The sequence below is a fragment of the Hemitrygon akajei genome, chromosome 13, assembly GCF_048418815.1.
Source record: "Hemitrygon akajei chromosome 13, sHemAka1.3, whole genome shotgun sequence".
NCBI lineage: Eukaryota > Metazoa > Chordata > Chondrichthyes > Myliobatiformes > Dasyatidae > Hemitrygon > Hemitrygon akajei.
The window spans coordinates 7,544,057-7,559,210 of NC_133136.1; the positions used below are offsets into that span (position 1 = coordinate 7,544,057).

General features: G+C 41.7%; 1 protein-coding gene across 1 annotated transcript in view; it reads left to right on the plus strand.

The window, feature by feature from the left end:
* dcc (DCC netrin 1 receptor) overlaps positions 1–15,154 on the plus strand; it is a 1,312,938-nt gene that overhangs the window by 659,157 nt on the left and 638,627 nt on the right. The gene's annotated exons all lie outside the window — the stretch shown is intronic.

Here is a 15,154-nt window from a genome sequence, read left to right on the forward strand (position 1 = left end):
AAGCCAAAACTACACAGGAATAGCAAATCCAAACCGCAATCCAGTTGAGAATTTGTGGCTGGACTTGAAAAGGTTTGTTCACTTACAATGCGCATACAATCTGACAGAGCTTGAGCAGTTTTGTAAAGAAGAATGGGAGAAAAATCGGAGTAACCAGGTGGGCAAAGCTGATCCACACAGACTCAAGGCTTTATTTACTCCCAAAGATGCATCCACTAAATATTGACATGATATGGGGGGGGGGGGGAATTATGCAATCAGTTATTTTATGTTTCATAATGGTAATAAATTTAGACCAATTTGTAGAAATTTGTTTTCACTTTAACATAAAAGAGTCCTTTTCTGTTGATCAATGTCAAAAAGCCAAATTAAATCCAGTGTGATGCAGTGTTGTGAAACAATAAAACATGAACATTTCTGGGGGGGCGGTGGTGAATGCTTTCTATAGGCACTGTATGTAAAGTATGTGCTTACAACTTTTTGTACAGTACTGTACTTTGATAACAAATGCTCAGTTATACTTGCTTCCCATTATGCCCCTGCCATTTAGGGCAGCAATGAAGTTCCTCCAACTCTGGCAGTGTTCAGGGCTTCCTGCATCACGTTAGCAGCTTCCTTTCAATTTTTGCTTCCGTCAGTCACACATGTTCTGGCTGGAGACTCAGGAATACCATTGCACATAGGTATAGAAGGACTTTTCATTGCTGTTTCCATAATAAATTTTTTTGACTGGTCAGGATTATTGGCCTTGAACTGAACTCCTGAATCTAGAGTTCAGTAGACCACTCTTAGCCTGGCCTCTGTATTTTGCCCTGTTTAGCATGGGAGACCCAATCAAGAGCCAAAGCATAAAGCCTCCAAGCAATGGCAAGACTGTGGTTCTCTTGGAGAATACTATACAATGGTGACATAATTGTGTGAATATACTATAGCTGATATTAGTATAGTATTATTGCAATATTACAGTATTAGGTGTACTGTTATATCTAATGCTGTAGTATATGGTGACTCTCACATACTCTGATAATAAATTCATTTTGACTTAGACCTCCTGCGCCTTATTTATCTGCAGCACCAAGGCTAGAAAATTGGAAATTAATCCCATTCAGGCACTGCTCGCTGTTAATAGACGGCTCTTCGTGTTCTTACTTAAACAAATGGATGGTTCATAGACCCAAATGGGACTGTTAGATTATTTTTCCTTCTTTTGATTTAATGTAAAGAAAATTAGACAGGCTGTATTGCTGGTGAGCAAGCTTTCTCATCCATCTCAAATGTACGTGTTTCTGAAACAGCGTAAATTGACACCGGGAAATATGCCAGTAAAAGCCTTTTAATGCATAGACCTAATCTTCATCAAAGTTCAAAGTAAATTTATTGTCAAAGTCACTATACCGTCACCATACACAACCCTGAGATTCACTTTCTTGCGGACTTTCACAGTAAATACAAAGAAACACATAACAAGACGGACAAACATCATCTTCCCTTCTGCAACACACACAAAGTGCGGGAACTCAGCCATCAACTTCCCCTCTGCCATCAGATTTCTGAATGGACGTTGAACCCATGAACAGTACCTCACTATACTTTGTATTACTTATTTAATTTAACAATGTTTTATACTGTATGTACTGACTGTAATTCAGTTTTTATCATGTATTGCATTGTATTGCTGCCACAGAAACACATTTCATGACAGGTGCCGGTGATATTAAACCTGATTCTGAAGCTACCGATGTGCAAAAGACAACAAATTGTGCAAATAAAGAAAAAAAGAGATTAGAATAATAATGATAAATAAATAAGCAATAAATATTGAGAACATGAAATGAAAAGTTCTTGAAAGTGTGTCCACAGGGTATGGGAACAGCTCAGTGATGAGGTGAGTGAAGTTGAGTGAATTTATCCCCTTTGGTTCAAGAGCCTGATGGTGGGGGGAGAATAACTGTTCCTGAACTTGGTGGTGTGGATCCAGCACAGACATTATTATACTCATTGGAGAGAGCCAAGTTGCCATGAATAATATCTAATGGATGCCGTCATAGAGAGCATCCTCACGTCAGCCATTACCATTGGGTTTGGTGCAGCACCCTCTCACAGTATGCAAAAACTACAGCAAAGAATCAGGTCAGCAGAAACTGTCACTGGCTGCACTCTTCCATCACTGCAGGACTTGTATATGTCCAGGGGAAAGGAAAGGATGGGAAAAGTCATTGCATACACTACCCACCCTGCCAACTGCCTTTTCCAAAAGCCCCCTTCTGGAAACTGCTATAGGGCTATTTAAACAAAAACTTTATAACACCTTAGAATTTTCTTCCCCAACAGTTGATCTGATCAACCTTTCTAGTTAGCCCACCCCACTCCCCTCTATCTATTATCCCAATCAATATACTGCACCTTAAACACTTTAAACCACTTTCAATAATGCTGTTTACATGGTGGCATTTAAGTATTTATGCATGTTTTATCCATATTTCTATTCTAACTTTGTATAATGCTGTTCATTGACTATAGCTCAGCAATTAACACCATCACTCCCACAAACCTAATTGATAAATACAGAACCTGGGCCTCTGTACCTCTCTCTGCAATTGGATCCTCAACTTCCTAACCAGAAGACCACAATCTGTGCGGATTTGTGATAACGTATCCTCCTCGCTGACGATCAACAGTGGTACAATTCAGGGGTGTGTGCTTAGCCCACTGCTCTACTCTCTCTATACCCATGACTGTGTGGCTAGGCATAGCTCAAATGCCATCTATAAATTAGCTGTTGATACAACTATTGTTGGTAGAATCTCAGATGGAGATGGTATATTGGAGTGAGATATATCAACTAGTGGAGTGGTGAGGCAGCAATAACCTGGCACTCAATGTCAGTTAGATGAAAGAGCTGATTGTGGTCTTCAGGAAGGGTAAGACGAAGGAACACATCCCAATCCTCATAGAGGGATCAGAAGTGGAGAGAGTGAACAGTTTCAAGTTCCTGGATGTCTGAGGATCTAACCTGGTCCCATATCAATGCAGCTATAAAGAAAGCAAGACAGTGACTATACTTCATTGGGAGTTTGAAGAGATTTAGTTTGTCAACAAATGCACTCAAAAACATCTATGGATGTACTGTGGAGAGCATTCTGACAGGCTGCATCACTGTCTGGAATGGGGGAGGGGCTACTGCACAGGACTGAAAGAAGCTGCAGAGGGTTATAAATTTAGTCAGCTCCATCTTGGGTACTGGCCAACAAGTGCCCAGGACATTTTCAAGGAGCGGTGTCTCAGAAAGGCAGCGTTCATTATTAAGAACTCCCAGCACCCAGGACATGCCCTTTTTTCACTGTTACCATCAGGTAGCAGGTACAGAAGCCTGAAGGCACACACTCAGCGATTCAGGAATAGCTTCTTCCCCTCTGCCTAAATGGACATTGAACCTGTGAACACTACCTCACTTTTTTAATATATATTTTTGTTTTTACATGATTTTAATCTATTCAATATACATATACTACATGTATTTATTTATTTATACTTTATTATGTATTGCATCGAACTGCTGCTGCTAAGTTAACAAATTTCATGACACATGCCGGTGATAATAAATCTGATTCTGATTCTAATTCTTTATTTTACATAATTTTTAAATGTTTTTTTGTTGAATGGAATGCAAACTCGTAAAATAGCAAATTCATAATACATCTCAGTGTTTATGGCAAATACGTGCAGGTTGAGTCGGTGGTGAGGAAGACAAATGCAATGTTAGCATTCATTTCAAGAGGACTAGAATATAAAAGCAAGGATATAATGTTGAAACTTTATAAAGCACCGGTGAGGCCTCACTGAATATTATGAGCAATTTTGGACCCTTATCTTAGAAAGAATGTGCTGAAACTGGAGAGGGTTAAAAGGAAGTTCACAAAAATGATTCCACGTTTGAATGGCTTTGGCCCTGTATTCTCGAGAATTCAGAAGAATGACAGGTGACCTCATTGAAACCTATTGAATGGTGAAAGGCCTTGTAATTGATTTACTTATTATTTATTATTATTATAACTTTTTTTCTTCTATATTATACATTGTATTGAACTGCCGCTGTTAACAAATTTCATGTCACATGCCGGTGATAATAAATCTGATTCTGAGAGTGGATAAGGAGAGGATGTTTCCTATGGTGGAAGAATCTAAGACCAGAGGACAGCCTCAGAATAGACGGACGTCTATTAGAACGGAGATGAGGAGGAATTTCTTTAGCCAGAGAGTGGTGAATCTATGGAATTCTTTGCCACAGGCAGCTATGGAGCCAAGTTTTTGTGTATATTTAAGGCTAAGGTTGATAGATTCTTGATTGGTCAGGGAATGAATGGATACGGGGAGAAAGCAGGTGACTGAGGCTGAGAGGAAAATAGGATCAGCAATGATGAAATGGCGGAGCAGACGGGAATGGGCAAATGGCCTAATTCTGCTCCTCTATCTTATGGCCTTATAGACATTTTGGACTGAGACCCTTCATCAGGACTGGAAAGGAAGAGGGTAAAAGTCAGACTGAGAGGTGGGGGAGGGGCAGAAGGACAATAGGCAGATAATAAGTAAGATCAGGTGCAAGGGAATGTGGGTGCGTGGGGAGAATTTAATTGAGAAGCTGCGAGGTGAGAGGTGGAAGAGGTAAAGGGCTGGAGAAGAAAGAATCTGACAGAGGAGAATGAACCATTAGAGAAAGGGAAGGAGAAGCACCAGAAAGAGGTGGGGAGAAGGGGTAAGAGGGAAGCCAGAATGGGGAATGGAAGAAGAGAGAAGGAAGACAGGGAGAAGCAACACATAGAAAAATGCCGGCGTAACTCAGCAGGCCAGGCAGCATCTATAGAAAAGAGTACAGTCGACGTTTCAGACTGAGACCCTTTGGCAGGATTTTCTCTTGTTTATGAGGAGAGGGAGAAATTACCAGAAGTCAGAGAAATCAATGTTTGGGCCTTTAGGTTGGAGGTTACCTAGACAGAATATGGGGAGTTGCTCCTCCAACTTGAGCAAGCTTTCATTGTGGCAGTAGAGGAGGCCGTGGAATGACAAGTCAGAATGAGAAGTAGAATTACAATGGGAAAACTTGCCTGTTGAATCGGATTCTGTAGGTGCTGGAAATCCAGAGCAACACACTCAAAATGGCAGAGGATCTCAGCCAGTCAGGCAGCATCTGTGGGGGGGGGGGGGGGGAGGAATGAATGGTCAACATTTTATGCTGAGACCCTTGATGAGCATACTCTTTCCATAACAGAACTGCAGTGAAATCTGAAGGAATGAGGAGAGGACAGGTAGGTTGTACTGAGACCATAAGCCCTGCCCATCAGGTCTGTTCCACCATTCTATCATGGATGAATTATTATTGCTCAACCGTGCTCTCCTGCCTTCTTCTCATAACTTTCACCGTCCTTACTGAGCGAGAACCTATCAACTTCTGCTTTAACTCTCTCCAATGACTGAGCTTCACAGACACCTGTGACAATGAATTTCACAGATTCATTACCATCTGGCTGAAAAAGTTCCTCCTTATCTCTGTTCTAAAGGATGTCCTTCTATTCAGAGACTGTGCCCTTTGGTTCTTGACTTCCCCACTATAGAAATCATCTTCTCCATGCCCACTCTGTCTAGGTCTTTCAATATTTGAGATTCCCCCCCCCCCCCTTTTGTTCTTCTAAACTCCAGTAGGTACAGGGCTAGAGCCATCAAACACTCCTAATATGGTGACCTCTTCCTTCTCAGGATCATTCTGGGCCCTCTTCAATGCCAGCACATCCTTTCTTCAATAAGGAGCACAAAACTGCTCACAATACTCCAAGTGTGGCCTTACAAAACCTCAGCATTACATCCTTGCTCTCTCAAACTGAATATTAACATTGCATTTGCCTTCCTCACCAACAACTCAACCTGAAAGTTAATCTTTATGGCAGGGGTTCCCAACATGGGGTTCACAGACCCCTCGGCTAATGGTATTGATCCATGGCATATAAAAGGTTGGGAACCCCTGCTTTAGGAAATCCTGTTCAAGGACTCCCAAATCCCTTTGCACCTCCAATTTCTGAAATGTCTCCTCACTTTGAAAATAGTCTAGATCTTTATTCCTTTCACCAAAGTGCATGACCTTACAATTTCTTGCACTGTTGGAGTGGATCAGCCATGTACTTGATCCGGGAGCATGATCAGATGGACTACTGATCCCTTCTCAACCTTGTTCTTTTGTTGTAATGAATTGGGTGCAGAATTGTAGTAGGTAACCAAAGATCAGAAACAGACTTTGTGGCTTGTGGAATGGTCTGGGAGAACAAGGTTTCAGTTATGGGCATCTGAAAATGTGTTTTCCATTTGCTTTTCACTGTTGGCGCAATTTGTTCTTTTCTCGTGTGTTGGATGTTTGATGTTTTCTTCAGCGGGTTCTATGGTCTTTGGAGTCTCAGCATTGTATACTGTATACACACTTTGATAATAAATGTACTTTGAATCTTTGACAGCCGTACTGAGGAAAGAAGGAACAAGCTTGACTTTAGTCTCACTGGAATCAGTGACCTGACAAACCATGTAATTAAGGCTGTAGTTAGGACTCTAAATAACTTATGAAAGCGGAGAACTCAGGTGTGAAGAATTGAAGAAGTTAGAGATTGGGCTGCTTGCATATGGTTAATGATCTAGTTAATAAGAAGCAAAATGTAACATAGATGATCAAATGTAACAGAAGAAACGGTATAAAAAAGAAAAGAACAAAAACATTAAAAGTCAAAATGAAAAGCTCTGCATGATTTCATGTAGCAGTCAGGAGAAGATGTATGAATTGATTTCCTGAATGGAGATTATTTTATTTATTTAGATATATAAGATGGTAATAGACCCTTCTGGCCCAATGAACTGTGCCGCACTGTTACACCCGTGTCACCAGTTATCCTACTAACCTGCAGTAGTGTAGCAGTTCGTATGATGGAATTACAGCATGGAACATCAGAATTCAGATTTTAGTCCCAGTAAGGAGTTTGTACATTCTCCCTGTGGACTGCATGGGTTTCCTCTACATGCTCTGGTTTCCATCCACAGTCCAATGATGCACTGGTCAGTAGATTAATTGGTCATTGTAAATAGTCCCGTGATTAGGCTAAGGTTAAATCGGTGGGTTGCTGGGGTGGGCATGCCGCTCGGAGTGCCAGAAGGGCTGGCTCTATATGCCTCATATGGAGCCAGTGATTATTAATGGAGAATGTGTGGAGCAGGTTAAGACCTACAAGTATCTGGGAGTACAGTTAGACGAGAAGCTAGACTGGACTGCCAACACAGATGCCTTGTGCAGGAAGGCACAGAGTCGACTGTACTTCCTTAGAAGGTTGGCGTCATTCAATGTTTGTAGTGAGATGCTGAAGATGTTCTATAGGTCAGTTGTGGAGAGAGCCCTCCTCTTTGTGGTGGCGTGTTGGGGAGGCAGCATTAAGAAGAGGGACGCCTCACGTCTTAATAAGCTGGTAAGGAAGGCGGGCTCTGTCGTGGGCAACGTACTGGAGAGTATAACATCGGTAGCAGAGCGAAGGGCGCTGAGTAGGCTACGGTCTATTATGGAAAACCCTGAACATCCTCTACATAGCACCATTCAGAGATAGAGAAGCAGTTTCAGCGACAGGTTGCTATCGATGCAATGCTCCTCAGACAGGATGAAGAGATCAATACTCCCCAATGCCATTCGGCTTTACAATTCAACCGCCAGGAGTAAGATATGTTAAAGTGCCGGGGTTAGGACTCAATGTATTTAAGTAAACTACTTAAGAACTTTTTAAAAGCTATTATTAATGCTTTTTGAGAGGGTGATTTTAGATGCATATCATATTTTTACTGAGTTAAGTATTGTATGTAATTAGTTTTGCTACAATAAGTGTATGGGACATTGGAAAAAATGTTGAATTTCCCCATGGGGATGAATAAAGTATCTATCTATCTATCTACGCTGTATCTCTAAGTAAGATAAATAAATATTTAAAAGCTGGTACATCACTGGAATGTGGGAGGAAACCAGAGCACCTGGAGGAAGCCCATGTGGGAGAATATAGAAACTCCTTACAGACAGTGGCGGGAATTGAAACTGGGTCTCCTTCAATGTGGGTGCTCCCCAGGACTATGTGCTGAGCCCATTGCTGTACACTCTGCTCACCCATGACTACAGGGCCAAACACCTGAGTAATCACATTGTCATATTCACCAATGACTTAACAGTGGAGGGTTTCATCACCAATAACAATGAGACAGCCTTTAGGGAGGAGGTGAAAGATCTTGAGACCTGGTGCCAGGCAAGTAATCTCTTCCTCAAAGTCAACTAGACAAAAGAGATGATTATTGACTTTGGGGAACTCACACAATTCACAACCCTTTGTCAACGGCACAGCAGCGGGAACTGGGAGTAGTTTCAAACACCTGGGAGCACACATCTCACACAACCTCCTGTGGTCTCTACATAATCAGGAATCAACATCTCTACTTGCTATTCTCACGTCCTTCAACAGATGCTGTTACCCTTGGGTTCTTTTTCACCTCCTTCAGCATTGCACGTTGTGGTCTTGGTGTGATCTTTGCAGGATGCCCACTCCGAGGGAGAGTAGCAACAGTATGGAGTTTCCTCCATTTGTAGACAATTTCTCTTAACTGTGACCAATGAACACTCAGGTCTTTAGAAATGCTTTTGTAGCCTTTTCTAGCTTCATGTATCTCAACAATTCTTCTTCTAAGGTCCTTTTAAAGTTGTTTTGATTGAGGCATGGTGCACATAAACAGATCTTTCTTGAGAGGAGCAGGCTTTGTCAGTAACCTGATTTTGTGTATTTTTTTATATAGGGCAGGGCACCTCTAGAACCCACACCTCCAATCTCATCTCATTGATAGGAATGCCTGACTCCAAATAGCTTTTGTAGATGGGATTACCCCAGAGGTTCACATACTTTCTCCAACAAATGAATGTAGTACTGGATCATTTTTCTCAATAAATAAATGAACAAGATTTTTGTGTTATTTATTTATTGGGTTCATCTAGTTTTAGAACTTGCATGAAGATCTAATCTGAAATAGAGAAAATTCAACAGGGTTTGCAAACTTTCTGGCACTACTATATACAGAAAGGTGCTGGAAAAGGGCCAGTAACTTTATGAAGGATCCCACTCACCCTCCTCATGGCCTGTTTGTCTCAATCCCAACAAGGAGGAGGCTACGTAACTTCTATGCCAGGACCACCAAACTCAAACACAGTTACTTCCCCCAAGCAGTGAGGCTGATCAACACCTCCACCCACTAACCCACCCCTCCACACCCCCAACCACATTTCCTGTCAGAGTCACCTTATATACAGACACTTTGTACGTTGCGTCACTTAATCAGAATCAGAATCAGGTTTATTATCACCGGCATGCAACATGAAATTTGTTAACTTAGCAGCAGCAGTTCAATCCAATTCATAATCTAGCAGAGAGAGAGAAAAAAATAAATAAAATAAGACATAATAAATAAACAAATAAATCAATTATGTATATTGAATAGATTATTAAAAATGTACCAAAACAGAAATACAGTTTATTTAAAAAAGTGAGGTAGTGTCCAAAGCTTCAATGATCATTTAGGAATCAGATGGCAGGGGGGAAGAAGCTGTTTCTGAATTGCTGAGTGTGTGCCTTCAGGCTTCTGTACCTCCTATCTGATGGTAACAGTGAGAAAAGAGCATGACCTGGGTGCTGGGAGTCTTTAATAATGGACGCTGCCTTTCTGAGACACCGCTCCTTGAAGATGTTGTGGGTACTTATTGGCTAGTACCCAAAATGGAACTGACTAAATTTACAACCCTCTGCGGCTTCTTGCAGTCCTGTGCAATAGCCCCTCCATACCAGACAGTGATGTAGCCTGTCACTATAGAAATTTTTGAGTGTATTTGTTGACATGCCAAATCACTTCAAACTCCAAATAAAGTATAGCTGCTGTCTTGCCTTCTTTATGACTACATCAATATGTTGGGACCTGGTTAGATCCTCAGAGATCTTGACACCCAGGAACTTGAAGCTGCTCACTTCCTCCACTTCTGATCCCTCTATGAGGATTGGGATGTGTTCCTTCGTCTTACCCTTCCTGAAGTCCACAATCAGCTCTTTCGTCTTACTGACGTTGAGTGCCGGGTTGTTGTTGCGGCACCACTCCACTAGTTGGCATGCAATCAATCTATGTACTGTATATGTTATCTTGCATTTTTATAGTATATTTATTGGTTTTATTATTATATTCTTTATCTTATTGTGATTCTTTTTGTGCTTTGTCAGATCCAGAGTGTCAATTATTTTCTTCTCCTTTATAATTGTGTACTGGAAATTACATTAAACAAACTTGAATTTTCAATCTTGAGATTCAAGATTCAGTCTTGAGTCTTGTGCGTGAGCTCTCTCTGAGAGCAGAGGATGGGATTCTGCCATGATGGGTGGATGACCCCAAACACTGGAGAGCACTGTTTCCCCTTCCCAGTGACTTACTTCCTCACCAGAACAGCCTGACATGGTGGCCAGTTAATGGTTGCCATGGAAGAAGTTTTCCAAATCTGGCAGTCATCAGTGTGGCAATGATGTGGCTGCTGTCAACTTCGTGCACAGCTGCCAGCAAGAATTACACAGGTTGTGTTTCAGCTTGTCAATCTGGTCCAAAGCAATTTAGTGGTAGAACTAAGATTTGAGATCATTTTAGAGAATGTACAAATTCCTTGCAGGTGGAGGCGGGAATTGAACCCCATTCTCTGGGTGGTTAATAATGTTATGTTAACCAATGTGCTTCCATGCCATCCTCAAACATACAGTGAAATGCATTGCTCTGTCAAACAAAATCAGCAGACTTGTGTTAGGTAGCCCCGAAGTGTTGCCATGCTTCCAGTGCCCACATAACTTGCACACAATTCACTCGCCATAACTTGTATGTGTTTGGAATGTGGGAGGAAACCGGAGCACCTGAAGGAAACTTGCATGATCATGGGGAGAACGCACAAACTCCAACAGACTGTAGTGAGGATTGAATCTGGATTTCTGGCTCTGTAATAGCGTTTATGCTCACTGCTGTGCTACCATGCCATCCCCGAGCATATCCTGAAATTTGTGTCAAATCAAAGCAGCGAGGTTTGTGCCGATACAAGGATGTCCCTTTAGACAGAGATGAAGAGGGATTTATTCAGCCTGGGAGTGGTGAATCTGTGAAATTTGTTGTCACAGGCGGCAGTGGAAGCCAAGTCATTGGGCATATTTAAAGCAATGGTTGATACGTTCTTGATTAGTCAGGGTGTCAAAGGTTACAGGGAGGAGTCAGGAGAATGCGGTTGACTGAGAAAACAAATCAGCCAGGACCAAATGGTGGTGCGGACCTGACGACAGAATGGCCTGATTCTGCTCTTAAAATAGTCTAAAATGCTGGAGGTACACAGCAGGTCAGGCTGAGATTTTTTCAGAGAGTAATGGAATTCGTAGCCCAGGAAAGCAGTAGAGGCTACCTTATTACTGAAGACACAAATAGATTTTTACATAGCTTTGGAATTAAAGGTTATGAGGAAAAGGTGGGTTGTTGGAGCTGAGCCCATGGGCAGATCAGCTATAATTTTGTAGAATGGCAGAGCAGGCTCAATGGGCCAGATAGCCCATTTCTTGTTGCATAAGTTTTAAAATTTAAATCTAACAGTCATTACTTTTGTATGTATATTATGAATAGCCCCTCCCAGTCCTTCCTTGGTAACAGACTCCAGAGATTCACCATCCCTTGAGTGATGATATTTCTCCTCATCTCAGTTCTATACAGTCTATCCCTTATTCTGAAATGATGTCTCCTGGTCCTCAGGGAAAGTAGAGCAGATAGGAAGATAAATCACTTTGTGTTTAAATAAGTCATTTTTTTCCTTTGAATGTTGGAAACTGGAATTTTAATTTATTAAGCCAAGGTACTTCCTTGATTCATGATGTAGATACCCTACACATATTATACTGTTATTGGTGCACCTCAGGGGTGTGTGCTTAGCCCATTGCTCTACTCTCTCCATACCCATGACTGTGTGGTTGGGCATAGCTCGAATGCCATCTATGAATTTGCTGATTATACTACAGCCATTGTTAGCAAAATCTCAGATGGAGATGAGAGGCTGTACAGGAGTGAGATAGACCAGCTAACTGAGTGGTTTCACAGCAACAACTTGCACTCAACATCAGTAAGATCCAAGAGCTGATTGTAGATTTCAGAAAGGGTAAGATAAGGGAAGACCAACCAATCCCCATAGAGGGATCAGAAGTGGAGAAAGTGAGCAATTTTAAGTTCCTGGGTGTCAAGATCTCTGAGGATCTAACTTGGTCCCAAAATATCAATGCAGCTATAAAGAAGGCAAGACAGTGACTGTATTTCATTTAGAATTTGAGGAGATGTGGTTTGTCACCTGAGGAACTCTCAAACTTCTACAGATGTACAGTGGAGAGCATTCTGATGGGCAGCATCAGGGTCTGGTATGGGGGTGGGGGGGGTGGAGTGGTGGCTACTGCATAGAATCGAAAGAAGCTACAGAAAGTTGTAAAATAGTCAGCTCCATCATGGGTACTATCCTTTGCAGTATTCAAGCTGCCTTCAAGGAGCGGTGTCTCAGAAAGGCGCCGTCTATCTTTAAGGACCCCTATCACCCAGAATGCACCCTCTTCTCATTGCTACCATCAGGAAGCAGGTACAGAAACCTAAAGGCACACAGTGATTCAGGAACAGCTTCTTCCCCTCTGCCGTCCGATTCCTAAATGGACATTGAACCCATGAACACTACCTCACTTTATTATTTCTGTTTTTGAACTATTTTTAATTTAACTATTTTATATATATATTGCAATTGATTTACTACTTTATTTTTGTTTCCTATATTGTCGTGTATTTCATTGCACTGCTGTCGCTAAGTTAACAAATTTCACACATATGCTGATGATATTAATCCTGATTCTGATCCATTATCACTCAGCCACTACACAGCATGGTTAGGATGGGAAACAGCTTCTTCCGTCAGGCTGTGAAGCTACTGAACTCCCTGTCACCACCCCGGTCTCATCACGTTTGAAGCGCCAGTAACATTATACCGTTTATTATTTAACTTGTGTTGTAAATGCACCTTATTATTTATTTGTAATATTACTTTGAGTTGTTTCGGAGTGAAATGTACTGGATGAATGCTGTTTCATTTCAAACATACGAAGGTACATTTGCCATCAATGTATTTGTTTAGTATACAACCCTGAGATTCATCTTCCCACAGACATAAACAACATGGAACCTGCTCAAAAGACACCCAATGCACAAAAGATAGAGCTAATCATGAAAACAGCAAAAAACGAGTGAATAACACACAGAATATTAAACATCAAACTGCAGAGTCATTGAACAGTCCAGGAATGCTCAGTTTAGTTTGGTTCAGTTCAATTTAGCACTATGTCATTCGTTCATTGCAGGCCACAGAGCCATTGTAGTCTGATCAAAAACTCACAAAATAGCAATTTTAAAATAGGAGAAACTTGAAACACTTAACCTTAACTGCAGAGTCCTCTAAAAATGAATCCATCCCCCAAAATGCACTGATCGAACTTTGTCCAAGACCCAAGACTCCTGCACCTACCTCTGGCAGCAGTGAGCATCAGGGAGAGGGAGACCAGTCAAAGATTCAAAGATTCAGATGGCACTGAACACCAGCTTTCCTTCTGCTCTCATCCTCCTTGATTTCAAACTTGCTGGAAGCTTTAATCAGCAAGCTGGTCGAGAATTGGAGCCAAACGTGGGTTCGCGCTCCACCATCAGATACACACCATTCTCAACCTCGCTCACAACCATGCCGTATTCTCTTGCAGACAGCAAAAGTAGCAGATCACTCAGTCAGCCCAAAAACACATTATCAAAATGTAAATTACTGGCTCCCAAAGCCCTCAGATTAGTAGTAGGGTATGTTGAAGAGAAGACTGCAGGATGTTGCCATTGGTCATTGGCGCCATCTTACCCAGAAGATATTTGGCAGTATACATGTTCCCAGTGGGGTGGTACTGCCTGCCAAGGGTGTGGTTATGTGTCCTAAGGGGGTATTAAGGGAAAGAGAAGTTCAAAGTTTTGGAGGGGTGGCAATAATTAGCACCCTAACTTGAGGCACAAGAACTGATCAACTGTTAGTAGAGCAGGCACTTCCAAAAAAAAGGATGAGGCATTGGAATGGGGAGTGCTCGTCGTCATAGCGTGACTGAAACTCAGCAATCTCCTCCGTTCTTGCCAACCATGCAGACATTATTGGGACGTACAAACAAGCTGGATGAACTTAGCAGTTTGGGCAGCATCCGTTGAAAGGAGCAGTCAAAATTTCAGGCTGAGACCCTTCATCAGGACTGTACTGACAAAAGGTGTTGGCCTGAAACATTGATTGTTCCTTTCAACGGATGCTGCCCGAGCTGCTGAGTTCATCCAGCTTGTTTATACGTGTTGATTTGACCACAGAATCTGCAGTGTATTTTGTGTTTACTAGACACTGTTGGGGATGCATATATTAACAACCAGAGTGCCCAACAGATCCTCTTGACTTGTGGCATGGAACAATTTCATGCAATTTAACAGTTGATAAGTCAGGTACACCTTCTCAAGTTTCTCTACAGAGTTATGGAAAACAGGGCGTGCAACGATAGCGTGCCGGCTGGAACAAAGCGGTGAAATAGAGCCAATCTTGAAGTGCTCAAAGGAACCTTGGTCAAGAACTAACTTTGTGGATTATGAGACCTTACATGATTGGTCTATCACACTAACTGGAATAGTATAAAGGTAGCTTGCTGAACACCAACTCTATCCCGATTAACATTCAGATTCCAATCTGAATCCTTGTCAACATAGTTTTCGCTGATGTGATCATTTTCACCTTCGCCTTGCCATTCCGTTGCGCACTGCTACCATCATTGCAACCATTTCAACTCGCTGCCATTGTCAACACCCAATAGGTATTCCCAGTTTGTGTTAATTTTTTATTTTAACTTAGCCCCACTGTTGATGGATAAATACACATGGCATGATCCCTATGAGTCTGAAGGTGGTGAAGCCTTGAATTCTAATCCTGCTAAGAAACAGAAACTACAGAAAGTGTATCAATACA